Genomic DNA, 10,933 nt, shown 5'->3' with positions numbered 1-10,933 from the left:
AGGTCTTTAGTTTGAACCCTGTGTCTGTAGGCCTCATGGTGTCAGGTCTGTAGTTTGAACCCTGTGTCTGTAGGCCTCATGGGGGCCGGGTCTGTACCTGAACTGAGATCGCCGGTTCTCCTCAGACGCTGGACCCTCTACTGGTCCTGGTCCTCACAGCCAGGCAGGCTCTGGATCCCAGGCATCTGTGGAGGACAACAGAGACAGTTAGGAGCGCTGATACAGGTTACTGGAGAACGCATCGGCCCGATCCCTCCCTGAAGGGTAGGAATATGTTGCTTTACCTTTTTCTGACAAATCGTTTTAGATGTGAGCGTCCATGAAATGTAACCTACAGGGGACGGATCCTCGGTTACAAGAGCCCAGAAAGGTCCTGTTCACTTAGAGACATGCTATCTCCGGGAGGAGGTTCCACTGGAGATAGAGACGAAGGCCTTTACACTGAGAACAGCCTGGACTGCTCAGGATCGTGGCCCTTTGGCTGCCTGGAGGAAACGCTGTGTACATCAGCGGTGTTTACACCAGAGCTGTGTACATCAGCGGTGTGCTCATGGGGTTGTGTACATCAGCGGTGTGTACATGGGGTTGTGTACATCAGCGGTGTGTATAGTGTGTACATTGGCAGTGTGTACATCAGAGCTGTGTACATCAGAGTTGTGCACATCGGGTTGTGTACATCGGCAGTGTGTACATCAGTTGTGTGTACATTGGGTTGTGTACATCAGTTGTGTGCACATCAGTTGTGCGTACATTAGTTGTGTGTACATCGGGTTGTGTACATCAGTTGTGTGTACATCGGGTTGTGTACATCAGTTGTGTGCACGTCAGTTGTGCGTACATTAGTTCTGTGTACATCGGGTTGTGTACATCGGTTGTGTGTGCTTCAGTTGTGTGTACATCAGGCTGTGTGTACATCAGCAGTGTGTACATGGGCCATCTGAGGCTGCCCTTGCAATGAGCTCAACCCGCTGTAATTAAATTATCGGGGAGCTGGGCCCGGGGAGGTCTCCTGCTAGTCGCTGGCAGAGAGCGTGTATATAATGAAGGGGGCGGATACTGTGTCTCCACGCTGCTGGCATGACGTACGTGAACCATCGAACCAAAACAACCCACTGCGAGCCACCCGCTACGATCTCTGTTCTGCATCACAGCTTTAGAATAAACCCAAAACAAGAGCGCAGATCTGAGTCTGAGCAGCTCTGTGACGCCCGCAACCCGTTACACAACGCTGCATACGGTTACACAACGCTACGCAACTGAATCTACACAACTCAGAGCGGTTACATCGTCCAACGCTGCGTACAGTTACACAACCCTACACAACTGAATCTACACAACTCAGAGCAGTTGCATTACACAATGATGCATAAGGTAACGAAACTCCACAGAACTCAGAGCAGTAACATAACTCAACGCTTCATAACAGTTACAAAGCTCTACACAACTGAACACAACTCTGAACTGAATCCACACCGCTACGAGATACCATGCTACCGTTCACAGCGTTATGCTACAAGATGCTACGGTACACGGCTACGGTACACAGCGTTATGCTACAAGATGCTTCAGTGCACGACTACGGTACGCTACGCTACACAGCGTTAAGCTACAAGATGCTTCGGTACACGGCTACGGTATGCTACGGTACACAGCGTTATGCTCCAAGAGGCTACGGTACACGGCTTCGTGCTAAGCGGCCATGACCGCACCATGACCCGAGTGTGGAAGGGAACATGTACACAATGACCCCAGTGTAGGAGAACATGTACACTATGACCCCAGTGTGGAGGAGAACATGTACACTATGACCCCAGTGTGGTGCCAGCTCCGACCATGATGGTGGACATGTACACTATGACCCCAGTGTGTTGGACAACATGTACATAGTGCTATGACCCCAGTGTGTTGGAGAACATGTACACTATGACACTATGATGGATCTCATGACGCCACCACCGCTAACGACATCAAGCAAAGCCTTGAGCCAAGGCGGGGGGGGGGGCTCTGAGAACCTTCTGGGGGAGACAGGGGCGTCCACGTCACTGTACGTCCAAGACAAGAGCGGGTCTTCTGCCCGCTGCCCCTCGGCCCTACCCCTCTGCTCCACGCTAAAGTCCCGCTCTGTCTCAAAAAACCCATTAAAATAACTGTTGAAAGCGTGGTGTTTTTCTCCATGACCCGCAAACCCCCCCCCCCCCCCCCCCCCCCCTGGACCCGGCCCCTCTCTGTGTGGGTCCAGATGTGTCCGATAAAGGGGGCTATTATGCCCCGGCTATGCCTCTGTCCCACACTGGGACAGCTGTGAGTGAGGCAACAACCCCCCCCCCCTCCCTACCGTCACAAACAGAGCCTGTGCCAGCCTCTCCAGACCTCTGAGGCCCCAGCATGACGCTACCGCCTGGGGCGGGGGGGGGGGGGGGGTCTCCAGCCCCCGAGGAGGACTCCATGGCTCTGTCTCTGAGCAGGGCGCCGAGACGCTCCCACTGAGACAGCCCTACGCCTCGTTTAAGGTGACACAGTCGACCACCAGGTGCGAGTTTGATTTTCCGTTCACAGGCCTGTTTTTGAAAATCGGCCTCTTCTGACATCACAGGTGGGCGTGTCCACATGGAATGCGTGCTGGATAGATCAGTGTACCAGCCTACCCAGTGGACTGTAGCAAACGTTGCTCATCCATCCGTCATTCATCTAGGTGGAACACTTGTGTTGTCAGAAGAGGACGATTCTTCCAAACGGCCCACCTGGCGGAATAATAGGTCACCTTGAAGGAACTTAAGGGATAATTAAGGGTTACTGGGACTCTAACCCCCTAACCACCACGCTGACAGCTGTACGTACGGTATCTGACCTGATGAGGACGTGAACTCTGAGGAGAGCGGTTCAAAAGCAGGCCAGACTTAATCTACATTCCTGCTCCGATGACCTCGAGTGGTGGCGAGTGAGCGCTCTGCGTTATGCAACCGGGCCGCCGGGACATTCCTGCAGAGCTGGCTCCGTCAGGGGGGCTACGGGAGCCGGAGAACAGCGCTCTGCTCTCTGTTCTCTCTCTCTGCTCTCTCACTCTGTTCTCTCACTCTGTTCTCTCTCTTTGTTCTCTCACTCTGTTCTCTCACTCTGTTCTCACTCTCTGCTCTCTCTCTGTTCTGTTCTCTCACTCTGTTCTCTCACTCTGCTCTGTTCTCTCTCTCTGCTCTCTCACTCTGTTCTCTCTCTCTGTTCTCTCTCTCTGTTCTCTCACTCTGTTCTCACTCCCTGTTCTCTCACTCTCTGTTCTCTCTCTCTGCTCTCTCTCTCTGTTCTCTCACTCTGTTCTCTCTCTGTTCTGTTCTCTCTCTGTTCTGTTCTCTCACTCTGTTCTCTCACTCTGCTGTTCTCTCACTCTGCTCTCTCACTCTGCTCTCTGACTCTGCTCTCTGTTCTCTCTCTCTGTTCTGTTCTCTCTCTCTGTTCTCTCTCTCTGTTCTCTCACTCTGTTCTCTCACTCTGTTCTCTCACTCTGCTCTCTCACTCTGTTCTCTCACTCTGCTCTCTCACTCTGTTCTCTCTCTCTGTTCTGTTCTCTCACTCTGTTCTCTCACTCTGCTGTTCTCTCTCTCTGCTCTCTCACTCTGTTCTCTCACTCTGTTCTCTCACTCTGCTCTCTCACTCTGCTCTCTGTTCTCTCACTCTGTTCTCTGTTCTCTCACTCTGCTCTCTGTTCTCTCACTCTGCTCTCCCACTCTGTTCTCACTCTCTGCTCTCTCACTCTGCTCTCTCACTCTGCTCTCTGTTCTCTCACTCTGCTCTCTGTTCTCTCACTCTGCTCTCTGTTCTCTCACTCTGCTCTCTCACTCTGTTCTCACTCTCTGCTCTCTCACTCTGCTCTCTCACTCTGTTCTCTCACTCTGCTCTCTCACTCTGCTCTCTCACTCTGCTCTCTGTTCTCTCACTCTGCTCTCTGTTCTCTCACTCTGCTCTCTGTTCTCTCACTCTGTTCTCACTCTCTGCTCTCTCACTCTGCTCTCTGTTCTCTCACTCTGCTCTCTCACTCTGCTCTCTGTTCTCTCACTCTGCTCTCTCACTCTGTTCTCTCACTCTGCTCTCTCACTCTGCTCTCTCACTCTGCTCTCTGTTCTCTCACTCTGCTCTCTCACTCTGCTCTCTGTTCTCTCTCTCTGTTCTCTCACTCTGTTCTCTCACTCTGCTCTCTCACTCTGCTCTCTGCTCTCTCACTCTGCTCTCTCACTCTGTTCTCTCACTCTGCTCTCTCACTCTGCTCTCTCACTCTGCTCTCTCACTCTGCTCTCTGTTCTCTCACTCTGCTCTCTCACTCTGCTCTCTGTTCTCTCTCTCTGTTCTCTCACTCTGTTCTCTCACTCTGCTCTCTGTTCTCTCACTCTGTTCTCTCACTCTGCTCCCTCACTCTGTTCTCACTCTCTGCTCTCTCACTCTGCTCTCTCACTCTGTTCTCTCACTCTGCTCTCTGCTCTCTCACTCTGTTCTCTCACTCTGTTCTCTCACTCTGCTCCCTCACACCAGGGGAACAGTCAGGATCTGAGCTGGTTGGCTAACTGCGATGTCATAGGCATAAATCCTGAAACACCATAATCATCATCGCCGCAAAACATCCTCTCAATTGTTTACGTGTGCTTAGGTTTATGTCATATCTAATGTGAAACGTGTAACTATCCTCCATAACTTTTATCAATGTTATTAGCGTTGTGTTGAACCGAGCCAAAGTGTGTTGAAATCACACAGCAACAAGACATGAAGACACTCGCCCCCACCCAGGAATGTTATGCTACCTCGTGTGTGTATCATTAAGTAAGTGTGCGTGTGTGTGTGTGTGGTCACGTGCGTTTAAATAAGTGTGTGTGTATGTGTGTGTGTGCTAGTGTGTGTGCATGTATTAGTGTGTGTGTATAAGTGTGTGTGTGTGTGTGTGTGTATGTATATGTGTGCGTGTATTAGTGTGTGTGTATAAGTGTGTGTGTGTGTGTGTGTGTGTGTGTGTGTGTGTGTGTGTGTGTATATAAGTAAGGTTGATCTCTGTGGATCTCCTGCCCGTCAGACACGGCGTGTCCAAACATATATACGTGTTTGTTTTAATTGTATCATAAGTCAACAAGGTTAAACTTAGGAAAATTCATGTTATTCACACATCGCCTGGAGCAAAAGGATACTTCTAATATTTACTTAATGTCCACACAAGCTTTAGAAAGAGAGCCTGAAGTCTGAAAAGTCGTACACCTAAGAAAGTCTTCCCGAACACACGGAGCGGGCATGGACCGGAACACACAGACTCCCAACATGGACCGGAACACACACAGAACCCAAACATGGACCGGAACACACAGACTCCCAACATGGACCGGAACACACAGAACCCCAACACGGACCGGAACACACAGAACCCAAACACGGACCGGAACACACAGAACCCCAACACGGACCGGAACACACAGAACCCCAAACACGGACCGGAACACACAGAACCCAAACACGGACCGGAACACACAGACTCCCAACATGGACCGGAACACACATAACCCAAACACACAGAACACACACACACACACACACACAAACACACAGAACCCCAACATGGACCGGAACACACAGACTCCCAACATGGACCGGAACACACAGAACCCCAACACGGACCGGAACACACAGAACCCCAACACGGACTGGCAAACACAGAGAGCTGACACTGACCGGAACACCAGCGATCAGAACCACAGCGTTCAGAGCCCGGCGTTCAGAGCATTTCATTTGCGTTGTATTTAGTTTTCCTCTCCTTAAACCCACGGCGGTAATTGGCCCATAAAACCCGGCGCTCTTTGATCTTACAGAGTTCCACGTCTGGTGCGGCCAGCGCCGACGGATCCAAGTTATTTTATGCTTTTTAACGTTCCCTTATTAATGTCAGGCTGAGATTATAGCGGGGCGTTTGTGCGGTCGGCTGCGTGGCAATGCACCCTGACCCCTTCATGGTGGGGTGCCAATCCCGGAGTGATACCAACATCACCGGGGTGCTGCCGGGACACGAGGGACCACTGAGGCAAAAACGCACGCACAAAATGTAGCAGGTTCATCAAGCTTACAAGCCTTTACAAGACATACATGATAAGTTATTACACCGAATACTTATGGATAAACAAAACATCTTTGTCTCCAGATTTGCATGCTACCTATGGCGTCTGAAAACAGAGCAAAAGTCTGGCAATCTTTTGGCTTCATTCTTAGGTAACCCCCCCCAACCACAGCCCTCTAACCACATTTTTGTGGATATGACCTAAGCTTCCAAAGATTAAAGATCTAAATTTGCATTGGTAACCTAGTTGGCATTTACGACTCACCATTGGCTGGTATTTCAGTAACTTAGAGCAATAGCAGGTGTCCGTCCATATATACAAATCGAAGCAGCAGCCCACCTCAATAATGAGTACAGTTTTCAGAGTCTCGCTACATTTACAATGTCTGGACTGTTGCTATGTTTTTAAAGTAATGATTGTCAGGTACACACACACACACACACACACACACACACACACACACAAAGCCACTTGGGACTGATGCTCTCCCATGGGCCAATGGGAGGAGGTGGGTTCGGCTCCTATGTCAACATGGAACGCCAGAGGGGACGCAGGCAGGGACATTTTTCTTTCCCCCAGACCTCATGACTCGAGGCTGGGAGACGCCCCCTTCCCTATCTCCCTGATCGATTCGAGTGTCACCTTAAGGTAAAGCCGTTGGGAACCGGAGGAACGGCCTGGGAGGTAATCCCTCGTCTCAGTCCTCCTTCAGGGAGACCAGACGCAACCGGCTCTGCGAAACAAACCCTGGGAACCCGTTCGGATGATCCAAGAGTCCTACGCAAACAGACGCTGAATAACGCACGATGAAACCACGACCGGAGCAGAAGACCCGCTCGCGGCTAGCCCTGTTAGCCGCGAGCGGGTCCAGAGCTCCTCACATCCGTAACCTAGGTTACCACCCCAAGGGGGTTCTGCTCGCTGGGAGCCTGCGTACAGCGCTCGTCCAGCGGACCGGGTCAGCCCCCGGAGGAGGCCAGAACCAGGCCGGTACCAGGCGGGAACCAGGCTGAAGCCTCCGCCACGGCAGCAGGCAGCACAGATCCATCAGCCCCTCTAGAACGCACTGGATAATCAACTAAACGGAATAAAGGATGTTCGCTCGTGTTTATGTGTGTTTGTTTATTTGTGTGTGAACCGGAGCGTGCGTTTGCGTGCACGCGTATATATATGTGTGTGAGCGTGCGCGTGTGTGTGTATATTTGTGTGTGCGTGCGAGTATGCATATATATGTGTGTGTGCACCGGTGCACGCATACGGACGCGCCATGCATTCGCGTGCGTGCACGGGCTGTGCATGAGTGTGTGTATTAATACCCTCTCTGACCTGTGTCTGTTTACCAGTGCTAATCACATTGTGCCACATAATTACCAGGATAATGAACTGAAGCCCCAGGGTTATCAGCGTTAATTGCCCGGATGGATGTGGGGCAGAAGGCCCCGTCGCAGCGGAGGACCGCCGCTGGTTAGTGGCTCGTTCAGACGGTGGGCGCGGAGACCCCAGCAGACGCGGCCTGACGGCGTCATGATTGAAGGAGAGACGGTTTCATCCAAGGGCGTGGCGATGGCGGCCGGGTCTTTATGGGAGCGGCGTTAGATGTTGTCTTTTCAGTGTCGTTTCCCGGGGTAAACATGACTGATTCCACTGATGATTGGCCCAGAGCTAACGGCCTTCTGGACGTTGGAGCCATTAAATGCGCTTCCTGTAACGGCTCGCCGAGCGGGAAGCCACCCGATCAGACTTCTCCTTTTGTCTTTGCATTTTTTACAAGCTTTCTTTCTTCCTTGTTTTTTATTTGAATACACTCGCTGAATTATGCACCCCCACGCACACACTATCTCTATCTCACCCCCTCACACTCTCTCTCTCTCTCTCTCTCTCTCTCCTTCTCCCTCCCCTTCCATCTCCCCCTTTACCTCCATCTCCCTCCCTCTCCCTCCCTCTCTCTCCTTCTCCCTCCCTCCCCCCTCCTCCCTCTCCTCTCCCTCCCCTCTCCTTTCCCTCCCTCTCTCACCTTCTCCCTCCCTCCCTCCCCCCCTCCTCCCTCTCCTCTCCCTCCCTCTCTCCCTCCTCCCTCTCCCTCCCTCTCTCCCTCCTCCCTCTCTCCTCCTCTCCCTCCCTCCCTCCCCCTCCTCCCCCTCCTCCCTCTCTCCCTCTCTAATTGTCTGACAGAAAGAACCATCCAGCCCAAACCTCAGCCCTGAACATCTCGATGAGCCCACCCGTCGCACCGTGTGACACCGAGCGTTTACCAATCGCACGCCGCCTCAGCGGCGCCCGGCCACGACCACGCGCATGACTGGGTCTCTGCCGACGGATCCCTCACACCTCCGATCACAGGTGACAGCGCGCGCCAGCCCCGCGACGACGGACGGGTAAACCCTGTGACACCACGGCGCCGACACAGACCTCCCATCAGCCCCGTCACCTGCGGCACTGCGGACACGGCCACGCCATCGCCCTCCCAGGCGAAGGCTCCGCACAAACGGCTTAATGTCATCCAATCTCCCCTTTATCGCTGGGCGGGCTGGGCGGCATCGATTCCCCACCTCCTCCAACCTCCCCCTTTGTGAGCCCCAAGTGGGTCTGTAGGGACAGGCGCCTATAGGGAGTTGAGCTGGTACATTAACTGATAATGGATCAAGTGGGGGTGTTTGTGTGAGTGTGTGTGTGTGTGTGTGTGTGTGGGGGGGGGAGGGTAGTGGGGGCTGAATAGAGCTGCTCTCAGGCAGCTTGTGTCGGTACACGTCCCCCATGTTTGACAAAGCGCTGCCGTGAAAGGTGAGAAGCCATATCTGTCCCTGATTCAGGACCGTGTGCGTGTGTGTTTGTGTGTGTATATCTGTGTCTGTGTGTGTGTCTGTGTTGATGTATGTGTGTGCATGTGCATGTCTATGTACAGAGAGAGTGTGTGTCCGTGTGACTGTTTGTGAGTGTGTGGGAGCCAATCTGTTCCAGTACGCGTCGTGAACCACGCATACTGGGAGACATATCTCTTAGGTGTTATTCTAACACATACAAATGCATCTATGTCAAGTCTCGAGCCTATGTGGCAGAAACAGCTATAGATATCGAGCTGTCAAATACACAACACATGCTGCGTGTTAAACAATATCCTGTCTGCACACACACACACACACACACACACACACACACACAGAGACTCATTCCCTCTCACTCCCTTCAGTCTGGCCGTTACTGCGAACACATGTGTTTTGAATCGCTATTTCCTGGTGAGGGTGTGTTGTGATTGGCTGAGGAGAGACACACCCCCAACACACCCTCTTAAGCCATTGGTGTTCTGAGGTTCATGGCTCAGCTTCCTGGCTTTACCGACTCAGCAATTAGGGGGTTTGAGATATCGCTTTATTGTGCTTTTGCTTCCGCACACACGCACGCACACACACATGCATACACGCACACACATACACGCACACACACACATAATACACTCCAGAGTGGCTATGCTAAGTCACTGACAAGGTTGGATGTCGTATTCAGAGCTGCCATAAGCATGACAAAACACATCCCTCATTCCCTGACACTCCAGAATCCACACGCACACGCACACGCACACACACACACACACACACACACATCGTCCTGATGTATTTACCAAAACAAATGGCGGTTAAAGTTTGAAATGGGGGGCTTCCTTCCTGCAGAATACCAGGAAATCCTACTTAGCCACCGCCTAGAGCATTGGTTCTCAAAGTGCGGCCCGCGGGCCAATGGCGGCCCTTGGAATCATTCCTGGCGGCCCGCAATGACATACATAATTATGTAAGTTATCAAAAAAAAATAATAATATATATATATATTTTTTATTTTTTTTATCAATATTAATTTAAACAAATATAAATAAATATAAAGAGAAAATTCGACTCTCTCTAGCTTTCAATTAAATCCTTTTACATTTTTTAGTTTTAATCCGGCTGTACATTACTTTGAAAGGGTGAACCTCAGTTTCATGATTTAGACCTCACTTGACCTCCCTCCCAGAGGTCCACGGTGCGGGTGCAATGTTTTTTTTCACCACTGGGATGCTGACGGCGTTTCCCGCCAACATTTTTTTTCCTTTGGCGGCCCTCATTCAAATTTTGGGTTCCTAAATTGGCCCTCAGTTGTCAAAACTTTGAGAACCCCTGGCCTAGAGACTACTGTAGGAAAGGTTACTCTATATGTTACTGTATGAGAGGTTACTGTATGAGAGGTTACTGAATGTTACTGTACGAGCGATTACTGTATGTTACTGTATGAGAGACTACTGTGTGCCACTGTACGAGACATTTTTTTACATATTTACTAAAAGAAAGTTAATCTGAGATTCTTAATTAGTTAATCGTTGTTTATTGTAAGGATGAGTTCCACCGCCCTGCAGACGATCAGTAACAGGTAACCAGGACGGCACATCCATCTGATGCAAGGTCAAAGGTTAAGGCCGTAATGCACTAAGCGGAATTCCCGGCTCAGCCTGCCAGGTAATGACTGAGGCCCTTCCGGCAGACCGCCAGAACCAGACGGTAAGTTCTGTTCCCTGGGGGTCAGGCTGGGGGGGGGGGGGCTGACCCCACCTTATTGATCAGTTAGAGGGAAACAAACCCTCATTAGAGAGAGGAGAGGGAGGGAGAAAGAGGGAGGGAGGAAGAGAGATAGAGAGGAAGAGGGAAAGAGAGACAGAGTGAGGGGGAGAGAGAGAAAGAAAAGGGAGGGGGGGAAGAGGGGGAGAAAGCGATAGAGAAAGGGAGAAAGAGAAAGAAAGACAGAAAGAGGGAGGGGGAGGAAGAGCAGGAAAACCAACAGAGTGGCAGACTTCACCATAAAGAGTCGAGGACGAACGAGAGTGAGCATTAATC

Source organism: Gadus macrocephalus, chromosome 18, assembly GCF_031168955.1.
Source record: "Gadus macrocephalus chromosome 18, ASM3116895v1".
Lineage (NCBI taxonomy): Eukaryota > Metazoa > Chordata > Actinopteri > Gadiformes > Gadidae > Gadus > Gadus macrocephalus.
This window is presented reverse-complemented; position numbering follows the sequence as displayed.